This window comes from Passer montanus, unplaced genomic scaffold (genome assembly GCF_014805655.1).
Source record: "Passer montanus isolate IOZ18808 unplaced genomic scaffold, ASM1480565v1 scaffold18, whole genome shotgun sequence".
Lineage (NCBI taxonomy): Eukaryota > Metazoa > Chordata > Aves > Passeriformes > Passeridae > Passer > Passer montanus.
This window is the reverse complement of record NW_024365381.1, coordinates 6,056,909-6,073,423: the sequence shown is the minus strand read 5'-3', so window position 1 is coordinate 6,073,423 and position 16,515 is coordinate 6,056,909. Positions and strand designations below refer to the sequence as shown.

Sequence of the window (16,515 nt, the reverse complement as noted above, 5' to 3'; positions counted from 1 at the left end):
ATTCCAGCCTCAAGGGAATTCTTTGTATCCCTTTGTTGTCCTTTCTTACCAACCAAGCCCTTGTGTGTGTAAAATTGTGAACTAAAGACTCTTTTAATAAAAGTCATGTTTGAGGGTCAGAATGGAATGCAAGTGGGGAAGAATTATATTTTCCTTGATTCTGACTAATTTTCAAACTTTACTGGAAAGTGAATCAGATGACCTTCCTTTGACAGTACACTCTCATTGTCTGAGTTTATAAAGCATGATATTTCTGAATACGCTGCAGATAATTTGGATTGTAAAGGTGATCATACTCTCTTTGCTTCTTTTTGTACTGTTGACTGGAAACAGCCTGTGATATATGGGTTTCTTTGACTGAGTATATGCATGTGCTTCAATATACAGAAAATTGTGTATCAGCTTGCTACGAAATGAAAGGGGGCAATGTGGAAGAACTATTTCAAGATGGAAATGATTTAAAATCATGATATAATTCTATTGATTTTTGTGTCATAAAGGCTAGTGGCTAAAATTGCAGATATTTATAGCAATGAAATTTTCATTCAAGACACTTGATTAAGCTTCTGCTGGGAAAATGCTGGCAGAATGGAAGTTTTGGAAAACCAAGTGTTGTAAATTGCCAATTCACTGGTAATAGGAGGTAATCTGAGTTAGATTTTTTGAATAAATAAAGTGCTAGGGGTGTAAGAGTAACAGTTCCAGACAACCAGTCTATACAATTTGTATTTTTCAGGTAAAGATACTCTCTTTGCTGTGTTCACTGTAACCTTTCCAATGTCCAAGGAAGTACACCATAGTGCATCTAATGGAAAACAGCACTTTTTCCCTGACTTTCTTACAATGGAGCCTTATTAGTTTGGTTTTCTTCCTTCTAGGTATGCTTAATGTTTCAAAAGTTGTTAGAAGATAGAATTTGGTGTGACAAATTGCTTTTGAATTTCAAGCAATTTGGCTTGAAATTGCTTTATATTTTGTTTCTGCCCTTGATAATAAACTAAGGTCACCTCCCCTCTTCTGAAGAAAAAAGTTTGAAAGACACTTCAGCGATATTATGGATTTTGGCCCATCACCAGATATGGATCTCATTGCCTGATTTGACTACATGAATGGTGCAAAAGAGTTGGCAGGAACATGAAATGGAACAGCTGGTGAGAAGGGAAAGATCTTGCACAATCAGTAAAATACTAGAATTGCTATTGATAATAGTAAGGGTGGTAGCAAGCATTGGCTTGTGTATTGGGTTAAGCTAAATTAAATCTAGGTGCCTAATTCTGATTCATCTCACTTGCAGTTAGAATATTGAGAAGTAAATTTTCTAATGCAAATAAGAGTCTGCAGACTTTCTTGCTTTAAATTTTCTTTTGTGTAACTCCACATGGTTCTGTCTGCCCCTTCTTTTATGTTTATTTTGTTACTAATTTCGTAATGCCTTATTAATTGTTTCCTTACTCTTAGTTTTATATATCCTATTTCTGTCTCACAGACAATTTTATTTCTCTGAGTTGTGTTTGAGTATGAAAAAAGGAGGAGGACGAAGAGTAAGAAGGAGGAGTAGAAATCTCCAGGAAGAATAATCTAGCCTCTTAGAGGAAAATTGCCTACAAATATGAGATGACTAAATTAACTTGTAGAAATGTGATCTGAAAGCATCAGAACTCATACCTTTACCTTACAAGCACACTTTAGCTTGTCAAAAAAAATTGGTCTGTATAAATATCTCTGTGTAAAGTAACATTTAACTAGAGACAAATAATTTTAAAGGGTCTAAAATGTTTGATTTGGTCATGTTATCTTTTTGTTTAAAAAAACCCAACTCAACAACAAAAAACCCCTAGTGATTATTTGTGTTTAGTGTCTGTGCTTCAAAATAGTTTATCTTTTACAGTGCATGTGTGCAGATACTTTCAGTGTGCAGATACTTCTTTTGTCTGCTCATTTAATAATAGAAGACTCTTTTGTCCTTTTGGGGGTTTCTATTTGCAATTTTTTTTTCTTTAAAGTACTTGAACATACTACCATTTTCTACTGCTGCAGTGACTATACGAACCTGAGGAAGTGAACTGTAGAGCCCGTTTGGGAAGCAAAATAGGGAGTATGGATTAAAGACCTGGTTTTACAGCTTGCTCAGTAGGGGAAAAGAATATTTATGGTCCAAATTTCAGCATGAATTAAAAAAAACCTCTGTTCTGACAGCTGGTCACAACTAAGAAATTATTCAACTTTCTCCTCTCCTTGCAAGATATTTTATTTAATTGTTAATGAAATAATATTTGCCATTATTTGCTTTTAGATGGTAGAGATAAAATACTACCGAGAAACATCAAGTATAGTTCCTTCATTTTGTAGCTTGCAAAACATGTGAAATAGCAAGCGTAATTGAAAAAAAAAACCAACCAGTTTCAGTAAAGTTTGGTGAAATTTGAGGAAGGGACACCACTTACTGTTGTTTCTTTCTCTAGCTCAAATTCCTTACTAAAGGAAATAGTGAAAAATTGAAAAATAGTGGGCAAGTTTCTCTCAAATCTTACATGAAAGGCTAACCCCAGCATAGCCAGTAAAATTCATAGATTACAAAGCCAAGGAAACACTTTGTGATTGGGTGAACTTTTCTGAATAACATGAGCAGTCATCAAAGCGAGTTGTGAACTAGTTAGTGTTTGACTTAAGGCAGATCTCTTAGTACAGCTCCTGTCAAAAGCTCTTGTCAGACTTCATTTACACACGTCTGCTTTGACTTCAACAAGGCTTTTGACGTGTGTCCCATAGCATCCTCAGAGTTAAGCTCAGGAAGTGCAGGCTGGATGAGTGAGTGGAGAGGTGGATGGAGAACTGGCAGGATGGCAGACCTTGGAGGGTTGTGATCAGTGCCACAGAGTGTAGTTAGTGGGCTCTATCTGGCATTGCATCCCAGGGCTTGGTACTGACTCTTCTCGAACTTACTCACAGGTGACCTGCATGGAGGAACAGAGTACCAAACTGTGAGGAGTGGCCAGTTCCCCAGAGAGCTGTGCTGCCATCCAGCGTGACCTAGACAGTCTTGAGAGTTGGGCAGACATTCAACAAAGCTAAGTGTAAGATCCTGCAGCAAGGGAAGAAGAACCCCATGGCTGAACACAGGTTGAAGGCTGAGCTGCTGGGAAGCAGCTCTGTGGAGAAGGCCCTGGGGGTGCTGGTGGGCAACAAACTGTCCCTGAGCCAGCAGTGTGTCCTGGTGGTAAAGAAGGCAAATGGGATCCTGAGCTGCATTGGGAAGAGCATGGCCAGCAGGTGAAGGGAGGGGATCCTGCCCCTCTGCTCAGCCCTGGTGAGCCTCACCTGGAGAGCTGTGTCCAGGTCTGGGCTCCTCAGGACAGGAGAGACAGGAAGCTACTGGAGCAGGTCCAGTGAAGGGGCAGCAAGAGAGCATCTCTTATGAGAAAAGACTGAGAGAGCTGAGCCTGTTTAGCCTCAAGAAGAGATGACTGAGGGGGGACATCATCAGCTGAAGGACAAGTGACAAGAGGATGGGGCCGGAGTCTTTTCAAGTGGTGTCCAGTGACAAGACAAGGGGCAACAGGTATAAACTGAAACACAGGAAGTTTCATCCGAATATGAGAAAAAACTATTTCAAGGGTTCCAGGACACTAGAACTGTTGCCTAGAGGGACTGTGGAGTCTCCCTTCTCTGGAGATACTCAAAATGTGCTTGGACTAGTTCCTGTGCAATCTATTTTAGGCAAGTCTTGTTTAGCAGGGTGGTTGCACTAGGTCATCTCCAGAGATACTTTCCAACTCTAACCATTCTGTGATTTTATGAATTTCAGTGGTGGAGAATCACCTAAAGCTCTTGATCTCATTGATCTGGTGTGTTGTTACGTTCACTTTTAAAAGTGTGTATCTTATTTCTCTTCTAATTCCATGTAGCGTGGGGACTGCAGAGAGTTGCAGAAAAAAACCCACAAAAATGACAGATTAAATTATCTGCAGATGAACATAAAGTGAAGTACAGTATGTGTGTGTGTGTAAACAGTCCCTATACACTTAAAATCATCTGAGATGATTGTTATTCCTCCTTAGGTGAAAGCAAGTGAACTGCAGAAATTGGGAAAAGAATAGAGAAGAAAATAGAAAATACATCATGGTGTCACCATATAAATCAGTGACACAGGCACCTTGTGTGGGTTTTTGTACTTTGGATCCCAGAAGCTCCACAAGGAAACAGTAGTATTAAGAAGACACAACAAAGGCCAGCAGGGCAATCAACAGTATGGAAAAATTTATATATAAGGCATGGCTAAGGGTAGTATGAGTAGAGTAAAATAAGAGGTTTTCAACTGGAATGACAGATGAGAACAGTATGCCACAGCCCTCTGTGAAATCACAGAATGATTAGTATGATAAATAAGAAATTATTATTGTCTCTGCTAGTGGAAGAAGTAGGGAATATTAAATGGAACTATCTGGCAGCAAATTCAAAGCAAAGGTATTTTTTGATGTTACTCATAATTCAATATGGAAATTTGTCACAGGATCTTGTGGAAACTGAAGTTTTTTGCTAGTTCAAAAACAACTGGAAAAATACTTTGAGGGTTATCCTATAAATAAGACATTATCTCAGGCTCAAAAAATCCCTGAACTGCAAATAGCTGGAGGCAGGCAGAATAATTCTGAGGAAGTATTCCTGTATGTGTGCCCTGTTTTAAGTCTTCCCTAGACTCACACTCTTGGTTATTGTTGTGCAGAATTTGGGGCTGTAGGGAACTTCTGGTGACCTTTCCCAAGTGATGTGCTTCTTTCTTCCCTGTTTGTAAGCTGCAGAATCATTAAATTAAAGTTTGAGATGGTGTCAGTTCAAAACGGTTGGAAGGTACTGAGGTCCCGTAAAGAATTAACTTTCCTGTAATTTTAAGATTTTTAGCACACTTGCTGGCTTCACCACTGGTTGATATATAAGTATATAGCATAGGAATAGCAGGCTGAATTCCTTGTAAAGCATCAATACTGTCATTGAGGTGGACTATAAAAATGGCTGTTATTAATGTCTCTTAGTGTCAGGAATATTGAAGAACACTAGGGAATGTCTTTCTAGAAGTGAAAAAATGATATCAAATGGAACTATTTAGGTAACTGTAGATCCGTGAATTTGATATCAGTTCTGGGAAAAAAAGAATGGAAAAGCTAACAGGTTTGGTTAATTGAGATTTAAAGTGTGGAGGCAGCCCTTGCGGGACCTAAAAGTAGGTTCAGGACCAGGTATCACAAACAAAGAGGAATGAGCTGAACAGATGTCTATCAAGGGTGTTGGGCTGCAGGTTGAGTTGCCAGGAACACACAGTTGCATCTGCTGTAACAAAACTTCCTTTAATACAGATGCTGCTTTATATCAGACCCTTTCCAAAGCAGTTTATATGTGCCAGTTTTAAATGTTTGTAAAAAAAAATAAAAAAAAAATATATACCAGTATATAAATGTATATATTCCCTCATGCTTCTGTTTTAAATCAGAGTTTGTACTTATAGAGGCCTGAATGTCTGCTCTGTGCGTTGTCACCTGTAGCCAGATACTGGTTTTGTGTGAACTGGCTCTGCTTATTTATTCAAAAACCCCCAAACAAACAAACCACCCCCCCCAAACAAACAAACCCCCCGAAACCAACCAACCAAAAACCCCTAAAAAGACAACCAAAAAACCCAACAAACAACAAAAAAAACCCCAAACCATCAACTCCCTATATATGAATATATATGAAAAAATATATATGAATGTAGATGGAAAAATATATATATGAATATAATCAATATCAGTCAGGTTGGCTTTTTGAAATATAACTCTTTCCACCTGTTTAGCAGTACTGCATAATACTACGCTCATGTATTTATAGTGCAAATGGTTTGAAGTGTTTTAGTGACCTTTTTTCTCATTACAGTAATTTTTGGAGTCAGCAGATTATTTAATGAAGGGCTTGAGAGATGTGAATGGCCATGGTGATATTTGTGTTACTTTGTAACTCAAGGTGAAATAGACTTACTGCATCAGTGATTTAACTATAGGAGCCTAAGTTCTGGATTTCGCTCCTTACTTTCTATTAGCTTATATAAGTTCTTTTAATAAGAGGATGGAAGTGTAAATGTGCCTTATGTTTTACCTGTAACATAGTGGTCTTGATAGACGTGAAAGTGAATGCAGAAGACAGGCTAGCAGCTCAGCAATATGTGTACCTCCAAGTCTGTGCTCCTATTTGTGGATTTCTTTTAGCTGATAACTGCCCAAATCAGGCAGTTGGCACTTTTGGTTTGTGTCTAATTCACATGATTTTTAAAGGACTTATTAAACCATACATTACCACCTTAATATTTGTTACTTGTTGAATTAATGGAGAAGGGGGTCCCATATGTATGGACCACATGTGCCATTTTGCTAAGCAGATGTTCTCTCTTTGGGCAATTGCCTGTTGTAATGTTGGGATGTGGTTAATTCATTTCACATATACAAACAACTCAATACAGAGTGGAAATGAAAAGATATCCTTGTCAGATGCTTAGTGATTCTTAAACAACTGATTATGATAAAGGTGGAAAAAGAAATATTGACTTACTTCTTTCAAGTGATATGATTTTTCATAATAACACATTTTGGAAAACACTTTGTGATTCTTGGGGATGGTCCTGTACAGGGGAAAGTAGTTGGACTCCATTGATCATTGTGGGTTCCTTCCAACTCAGCATATTCTGTGATTCTTTGATATTTCTTTCTGGTTTCATGGAAGGTTAGGTTTTACAACTAATAATAAACTATTCATTTAGTTAATACATCTGAATTCCTTGAGGATAAGTGAGAGAAATAATGCACTTAAAAATAGCATTTGTCTTGATGACTTAAAAATATTAATGAATACATCTGAAAAAATCCAGCTTTTAAAAAGATTACATATTGAAAAAAATATTAGTTGTATCCAGTTCTTCTTCCTACAAGTAAGCTTTCCACTTGTTCTTAGCCTTCTCATATTTTCAACACAGTTTAAAAAACCTTAAGTGCAGTTGTCAGTTTAGAAGTTTCTAAAACACAAGCTTTTGAGTAAGCCTTTTGAGATCTTTGAATAATCACCTGATTTTTCTTAAATAAGGATGTTGGTTAGCTGGCATGTTTACAGTTTGGTGGTTTTGGTGTGTGGGGGGGTGTTGTTTGTTGTGTTTTATTTTTAAGCCATGATAAGCAGTATCTTTTACAAAAGAGAAGGCAAAAACCTCAGAAAGCATTGAAGTTAACATAACTTGTAGTGTGAGAACAGTACTTGGAGAAACAAAGGCTGAATTCCAGTTCTTATTTTTCTCTCTTTTTTAATATCCAACTCTGAATCACGTCTAGCAGATACAAAGCTGTCTTCTGAAGTCAGCTGACAGAAGCTGTATTGCATTTGCTGCTTGTTGCAAATATTACTGAGTTATAGTGGGCTTTGATGGTTCAAGTTATAGAAATCATGAACTGGTTCTATTGGAACTTACAGCCATATTATTTTAGTGTGTATTGTACAGAACCTACTTCCTCACTTATGATTTTTTTTTTGGTGTGTTGGATGTGAGACATATTATCAGTGCATGTTGTATAGGACTTGTGAGGAAGCAGGAGGAATTCTTACTGGATCAGGGTGATATGTGAAGTGAGACATGGGAAAAAATAATTGAGAGGAAAAGGACAGAAACTGGGGAAATATAGAGAGTACTGGAACCTGTCAACAACAAAATGTCTGAGTTATGGGTGCACTAGCAAAAATTTCATCAAATTCTCATTAAATACAGCAAATGGGAAAATGGGAAAGGGTTAGAATAATAGAAATGCCTTTGCCTGTATTAAGCAGAAAACTCAAGCATGCTTAGAGAAATGGGTTTTTCCCCCGTGCCATGGCAGTGAAAAGTGTGACTAGTAGAATAAGTTTCAGATATATAAAGTATGCCACATTAATATGCATGAGATAACCCCTTTCTTGCAGTTGTTTCACATATCCTGCCTTTATTTTGGGAGTATGTTGTTGACTCCTTATACTACAATGAGCCTTGTTTCTTATCAACTTGAGTTTTTTAGTTTTATACTATTCTACCAGTCTTTGGCAAGTAAGTTCAGTTTTCTAGCACTTACTAGAATTCTTAAATGTTTTGTACATAAATGAAGGGTTCATAATAGGTATTTGTGAATGGCAAATTAGTCTGCCTTTAGCAAGCATCAGGCAAGAGAGAGATACTGTTTTAGTAAGTTAGCAAAACAGAAAAAGAAAAATACCCAGAAAGATCTGAAGGTTATATTAAATAAGAATATCGTATAATCACATGTTCTAGATAGAAACAAGGGAAGTGATACAGACAGAAGTAGAGGAGATACTTAAAACAATGCTAGAAGAAATATTGCATCTAAATGAATAGAAAACATTGTGCAAAAACAATAAAATACAGTAGCAGCAAAGATGTAGTTTTTCAAAGCTGCTATTGATTACAAAATTGACCAGTGTGATAATATAAATGGTATGTTAAATGATGTAAAATTCTTAATGCTTTTTGAATTTCAAGGGTTGTGGGAGGTTTTTGTATCTGAGGAAATGTGTCTTTCTCTATGACTTCTAATTGTAATTTTTTGATTAAAAGGTATAGTGTTCATTTTTCAAGCCCTAATAGATGGCAGAATCTCATTCTGAAATGTTTTGCATGCTGTTTTCATGTAGAATTCATGTCTGTGTGTTTCATGTGAATGCCATAAATGAGGGAAAGAAAGGAGATGATCTGCACCTTCTTTATTATAGTTTAACTTGGGGACGGAGTCCAGTCCTCTTAGTGACACTCTGTACACAGTACCTTGGAGTGCATTAACATGGTGCTGTTTCCTCACTGTGCTGTAGTTTACCTTTCATAAATAACTGATCAACACTTCTAGCTGAATTTAATATTCTTTTATATAAACAGAGATTTATTATTCTGTAATAAAAGATACCCTCTTACATCTGCTGCTGTGGTGCAAAATGTTGTTTGGTTTGCCAGATTAAATAGATAATGAAGTGCAGTAAATGTTTTGTGGTACTATTAACAGAAGCATGGCTTTTAAAAATTTTTTCTTTAACAGTCATGCATGGAAATATGTATTAAAATATTTTCAAGGATTTAAATTTTAGGAAATATTTCACTCTGGTATAAGTCTAGAGATAATTTAAGAGTTTTTCCTTTGAATAACCTTAGCATCAAAAGAGAGATGTTATTTTTACAGTATAGGAAATCTAAGAACATCAAACATGTGTCATTGAAAAATATAAACTTCAGTGTTAGTAAAAGAATTTTAAATTGAGTTATTATTAATATATTAAACTATATGTTGATGTGATAAACAATCAAATATGAAATAAAAGCTTACCTAGGAGATACTTGATTGAAGCTTTGTCTGTGCTCTGTCAGAATATACTGAGACTCACTCAGCAGATAGGAAGCTTTTTTCTATTTGAAATGCATTGTGCACTCTCGTCTTGTGATTTCTTTTTCACAGCGTCTTCTTGTTCACTGCTGCTTTGCTCTTGTCATATTGGTTGTTTTCAGTTTATTTCCAGGTATCTTCAGTATCTGAGTTCTTCTACATTCAGGATTTTTTTGTTAATTCTGCCCTGATCAGGTAACAGAAAGGACCTGTGAACTTTGCATCTTTCCCTCCCAACCAAAAAACATATTAAAAAAAGGCAAATGCACCGACCCCAGTCAACTCAAGTATTCAGCACCCATCTAAAAAAATCATTTAAATATTTTCTCTCCAGTGAATTCCATCTGTTTTCTGGTGCTATTCCAACACTGAAAAGTTATTTCCCTTCACATTTTGGTAGCCTCCACATTTTAGATTTTTTTGTAGGAAATATGCAGGATCAGTAGACATCAGATCTTAACTTTTAATCCATGCAACATTATTCTGTGAAGGATGATGAAGGTCTGCCTCTCTCAGCTTCTCATGCTTCTGTCAGACACAGATGTGAAATGCTGCTTTAGAGAGAGGGGGAAAAATCCTAAAGGGTGTAGTGTTTTGTCATCTCTCAGGACAGTGAGCACGCATGGCATCAATGAGTGGCAGATATGAGCTATTCAAACCAGTCACTGAACTGACAGGATGACACTTTCATACATAATAGAACCATTAATTATTTCTTCTGATGGACGGCAGTGTGTACTAGAAGAAAAAAGCAGCAGAGGATAATACTAGGTTTGATAGGTTCTCTGTGTTTTAACAGCTTATCATTAGGAAACAAACCAGGAAAAAAACTGATGTTTTGGGATATGATCAGGTAAAACAGACCAGAGCTGTTTTGACAGGGTGGATGTCATTCACAGGGTTAAAAACTCCAGTCAGGTTAAGGTCTATTCAAAGCTAGCTTTTTATAAAAAAGATGTTCTAATGGATCTGCTTTAAAAATCATGGTTTGTGTTTTGCTTCGTGTAGCCTTTCATTTGGGGAGCCTGGTGTTGTCTTGTACGTTTTAATTTATAACTTAATTTATAGATTAAACCCACACATTTCTTCTTTTTTTCCTCTGCAAAAGGAAACCTTAACATTTAAATTAACTGTTTTCAAAGGATTCTCTGTATGAAGATTATGTTCAAACTCATTACACACTTTGTATTATAGACACTCACAAATCCATTTCTAATTAATTTAGAAATTTAAATTCTGTGATTTAAGGTTGAGGAGCTTCTCTCTCAAGGCTAATATGGAAAAAATAATATATTTTGAAGAAGTCACTTCAGTGTAGCATAAGCCTTCATAAATATAAAGTATGATGGGTAAAATCTTCATTTGCAGTATCAATGTTGTTAAGGGCAATGTGTGATGATTGTGGGGAAAATAATGCGATGTTCAGAACTTTTCCTCAAAATAGAGGGTTGTTTTTTTTCTCCCAGAATCTTCTTTAGTGTAACTTTTCTTTTTAAATTTATTGACAAGAAAATGTTTGCAATCAATTTTTTTCTTTTTTTACTTTCTGTACCTTGAAGGTGAAGAAGAGATAAGATGATGACTCCTTTAAAACCAGGGTGAAATATAAACCTGGTTCTGCTGGTTTGTACTTGTTTACTCTAAGTATGAGGAACTTTTCTCATCGCTGAAGAGGAAAACTTAACTTATCTTCATCTTCCTTATTATAGAATGATGGAGCATCTGGATAAAGCTTTTTCTAGTTTATCCAGTCAAAAATCATGAGCACTGTTATGCCCTTATATCACTTCAAATAAATTTTGGAATATTTTTGTTCTCTGGCTTGTATTCTATCTAGCTCCAGACCAAATCCAAGCCTAGAAATACATGATGGCTGTAACTTTAAATCTAAGTTGTCAATTTTGTCTCTTTAGATAACAAGTCGAGTTGCCAAGGATACAATGGGTAGATGATATAAAGTCCATGCTGAAAGTACTGGAATGAGGCATACTTTCTGAAATAATATTAACACTTTCTCTCTCATGATTTCTGTCTTCACATACACAGTCCGTGCTTGGAGTTGGTGCCCAAGCTGAACTGAAAGTGTCCTATATTTATTACCATATTTCATAAAAGTGTTGATTCTTATGAAAACCTTCCAAGTAACTGCTATCTGACAAAGCACAACCTTTGTATTCTCAGATAGTCTTTTGGGAGACAAACACTAACCTGGTCTGCCTCCCCCTTCACAAATCCCAAAACAGAGGACTCAAATATCCCCTGTGATTATCCCCTGAAGAACAAAATAATTTATATGTATGTGTGTATATATATATATATCTCCCACTTTTTTCCCCCTCTTCAGGACAAGGTAAACTGAGCTGTGTGTGTGTTAGTATCAAAAGTATTCTGCTGTCTTACACCTGGAGATGAGGATGACGATAACTTGGATAAAGCAGCATGTTAAAATTTAGGGCATGACAGTAATTCTGACATCTTGATGTGCAACTTTAGTCTGGGATAAGACAAGATTGGTGTTAAGAATTAAAACACTAAAGATGAAGATGGTTAAAATTTTCAACCTTGAATATAGCACAAAGAATTGTATTTTTAGCATGATGTTCTGAAAATCTTTTCTGTTTGGTCAATCTGCAACAGGAATAAGTTATGTATAAGCTGCATGACCAAAGTGGATATAGAACATCTGTGGTGGAGAATGTTGCTGGTGTGACTGAAGTAGCTTTTGCTTCAAGCGTGCACCACTGAGTACTCCAAAGGGCCTGTATCCATCTTGTGACTGGATATCTGCTGCGTGACAGCCAGTGCTGCACTAGGGGACTACTTCCTTGCACAGTTGGGTTATCTTGGACTCACAAAGTGGTCTGATGAGGGATTCCTTGTCCATGAATAACATCAGTTGACATGAAGTTTTCACACCTCTGAGCCAGTAGTAAGGAATCACAGACTACACCCCTCTACTTTGTTTCATTTGGATCACAGATGTGTTGTCTTCTGCATAACTTTGTGACAGCAGAAAAGTTAACTTTGTAGTGAGGCAAAAGTCCCATACTTGGACAGACTTCTATTTCAGTTCCTATTTTTTTGAATGGTCTTATGCACAAAAACCTACTATGTAGCTTTAGTTAACAATAGGTTGAAACTCTGCACCTGAAAATTGGATCTAGGGTGAATTATATACTTACCTGCTTTATGAAGAGTGCTTTTTAAAAGTTGCATAAGAAGTGAGCAGAATGCTTTCTTAAAAACATTTTGCATTTTAAGTGTGTGACCATTTGATTTGAAAGCTCACTGAAATTTCATTGCAATCTCACAGTGGTATTTAATATTTACAGTATCAAAGCTAGTAGCTTTGCAAATAGTGTTAAGCCGGGTATTGTCTGTGCTAGTCCATGTACAGTTAATAATTATAGATTCTTCAAGTCCTAAAGGCCAAATATTACCCCCACTGTATGAAACTAATTCATCAAATATATTGGAAAAAACATTTTTCTAATAAGACTGAGTGGTCAGTAAAGCTGTATCTCAGTGAACCATTTTTACAAATTATAAAATGTGTGATAATCACTAATTTTGTAAATTAATGGGAAAATTAATTTGAAAAAACCCCTGAAAGAAGACATAGTGTTAGAGAACACTTCTAAGCATTTTTCTTTTTGAGAATTTTATCAAGTATTTACTATTTATCTGACAAACAGCTTATGCACACGGAAATCGTATTTTTACCTTTTTTCTGAATATTGTCATTCAGCTTTTAGAGAGCTGTAAGATTAGCTGCTTCAAGCAAGTTGATAACTAGTGATTGCTTTTCAGAGAAAAGCAGTGTATTTATCAGAATTTTTAAATTGCTGAAGAACTAATGTTCTGAAGAAAATGTCATCATTATTTCTGCTTTTGTTGCTTAGAAGTATTTCTTGCCTTTGTGAACAAAATAGTCTTTTGCCTTCTTTTATCCCTTTTTTTCGGGGGGAGGACAGTTTTGTATTTGTTGCGATCTCATATCAATAATTCTTGATTATTGCAGATTAAAGAATTCTCTTTTGTCAATGGAATATTTGATTATCTTCCAGCTAAATGAAGTTCATCTGCAAAACTGTATTTTTTCAATGTTTAATATAGAATACGTTGTGTCTGAAAATAAAAAAGAGTATTCAAAGTTTTAAAATTTTTAAATCAATTGGATAATTAACACTGAATAATTTTTGACTTAAGAATGTGTAAGCCTAAATCTTAAAATAATTTTTAATTTAACAGCAATATGTGCTAGCTCTCAGTGAAAGTACATACTTAGGCATTTCTTAAAATTGATTCTCTTCTCATTAAATGGGTATTTCCCATAGTCTGGAAAATTATATAGATCAACAAGCTGAAAAGAAAAATGGAATGAGATAGTTTAGAAGAAAAGGCGTTTTTGTTACCTAGGAAATGAGTGAGTAAAAGTACTTAGCACAACTCTTATCATGTCAGACATCTGAGGGCTTTTGTGTTAGCTAGATTTTAGTTATGCTAGTAAAACTAGACTTGAGAAAAAGTGGCTTTAATATGAAATTCTTTGAAAAGACAGAGAAATAGTTTGTTTTCTACTTTTCAAGTCAAAGCATTGCTAGTAGATGAATTTGGATAGAATGTTGTAATAAAAATGTATACTGCTACTCCTAATAATGATAATTTAACATTATTTCTCTTGCTATTGGTTGCTGCTATCATTTTGTTGGAATTTTTTTTCAGTGAAATTTTGCAAGAATGACACTTGCAGTTAAAATATTAAATTTTTTTGGGAAAGGTAACTAGGGTGTTGACACTGGTTCTAATGAATTTGTTTTAGAAATCATACTTTGAGCTTTTTTTTTTGTATTAAAATTCGTCTGCCTTGGTATGTTTTTTCTCCCATTATTTCAATATTAGAACCAGCCAAAGATTTGTGCTTTTGTTTAACACAGTATTAGGAAGAGTAAGTAATGATTGTTTCACAAATATATGAGCTTCAATTATATTTTTAATCACATTTTAATTAATGGGATCAGTATTTGTGAATGTGCTGTCTGTTTGATTGAGCCAAATTACAGCAGGTTGCTGTTACTAAACTCTTCATATTGGTAACAAATTATGGAACTGTTTTGAAGACTGAACAGTTTTGCATAATTGTTGTTTGTTAACTTGTGTTATCTAATGAATGTGTGCTCACCAGATGCTGGCCAGATATCTTTCAATTGACTCTATTTTTTAGACTGTTCATGAACAAAATGGATTATGACCTTGGATTTGTTTTGGATTTTACACTGTTTTGGCAGCCCTACTCCTCACCTGTGTTAAAGGCAAGTTTTGCAGTTTTATTTGGGTTGTTTGTTTTGTTTTGTTTTGCTTTTTGTAAAGGTAAGGACCAATAACACTGCGACCACAAAATTTGGAAGAGTTTGTGGGTGACCACATCAAAGATTTTGAAGTTTTGGTTATGCATATTCTTCCTTTCTCTCTGTTTGATCTTTCTAGTTGCCATAACAACTTCATAATAGCAGCACATTTACTGCTGTAGTTAAGGTTGTGTCAGCACTTCCATTATAAGCTACTGTTTTCAGGAATTTCTAATTTATTCACAGACTTAAAAATGGCATACAGTAAGTCTATATAATTGGTTTTAATGTATGGTACCAACTTTGTGAAAGCTGCTGTTGTCTGAGCTCTGATGGCATGTATAAAATAGCATATTGTTCCAAGTGGGTTTCTTTAATTTTTTTTTTTTTTTACTGAGAAGCAGCAAAACATTTTTAGTCTAAAATTAATTTTGACTGTTTCCCATCTGCCAGAGGTATGAGAATCAACATGTTCTTTTGCTCTACCACAATGCCCCATCATGCCTGTATCCAGTTAGACCCATCTGTTCCTGTTAGTTAAAAGGTTAGTGTGAACACAGTGCTTTTCTGGGAAGCAGGAAAATGGTAACCCCTTTAATAACAGAGTTTCTTGTCTCATTAAGAAATAAGTGTTGAGCATCTTCAATACTTTTATAATTATTTTTATGTTAAATAAAAACTAGCAATGTTAAATGGATCATTTTTGAAAGGCAAGAAGTAGAGGGTGAGTCCGTTTCTAGTATTGAAAAAAGTCAGTTATTCATTGGAGATGCATCCCAGTTTTAGCAGGGAATTGTGCGTAACTACAATACAACTTTCTGAAATCTGGAAATTGTTTAACCTGGGAAACCTGTCAAAGCACTTACATAATTTGCTGAAGGTGTTCTGTAACTCCTTGAGTGATTTCACTAAACCTGTGATAAGGGGATCTTTTAAAGACAAAATTTCACCCAAAAAGATTCTGGGGGTTTTATTTAAACACATTTATTGCAGGCACATTTACAAGGCACAGCACAAACTTCCTGCCTTTAATAATTATGAATTATATACTTGTGAGGATTCATGGGATTTCTGTTTGCTTTTTTTTCTGCCTATTTATTGCCAAATGTATTGCAAGACACTTGCCCCTAAAACAAAATTATGTGGTTTTGCTCTAGGAGACTGTATAACAGTACCTTTCATATTCTTTTTAATCCCAAATTGGTTTTAGTTTACTTTAAAGTCTTCACTTACACATTATTTTCTTTAGTTAATCTACAGTTCTGCTTCATTGTAATAAAATATAGTGGCAGTTGTTTAGACATTTGTATCACTTTGGTTGTTGTTTGTAAAACTTCAGCAAGGTGTTGTTTCTTTAAAAGAAAGGCTAAATAGATTTGAATGGTTTGTAAGAATCACAGCTGTTCATTTCAAAGCTAAATGTCTTTGATTTTTGCTTTTAAAGGAAAATATATCTAATTTAATCATCCTAGTTACAAAGTATTTGTTTAAGTATATCTTATTCTGAAGAAAGGTTCTAGGTACTTCTCTACTGAGAATATAAATAGTTTTCTTAGAAGCTCATTGATGCCTTCAGTACAGACTTCCTCTTTGATTCTAGACAGGTGAAATATTCAGCCTGGATAACCTATGTCCAAACACTTCATTGCCCTTTTATTGCTTCACTTCTTAATGTGTTTTCCACATCCCTGCCAGAATTGGTTTAATTGTTAACTGTTTTCTAGAGCATGGCTTTGAAA

The 16,515-nt window shown here is 35.4% G+C and overlaps 2 protein-coding genes across 2 annotated transcripts in view; one reads left to right on the top strand and one right to left on the bottom strand.

Annotated features, from left to right (window-relative positions):
- Nucleotides 1-10,315, bottom strand: part of CHRM5 (cholinergic receptor muscarinic 5) — a 46,184-nt gene extending 35,869 nt beyond the window's left edge. The window contains exon 1 of the mRNA XM_039705024.1: nucleotides 9,372-10,315. The gene's annotated coding sequence lies outside the window, so the exon portion shown is untranslated. The remainder of the gene's footprint in view (nucleotides 1-9,371) is intronic.
- AVEN (apoptosis and caspase activation inhibitor) overlaps nucleotides 1-16,515 on the top strand; it is an 86,279-nt gene that overhangs the window by 28,543 nt on the left and 41,221 nt on the right. The gene's annotated exons all lie outside the window — the stretch shown is intronic.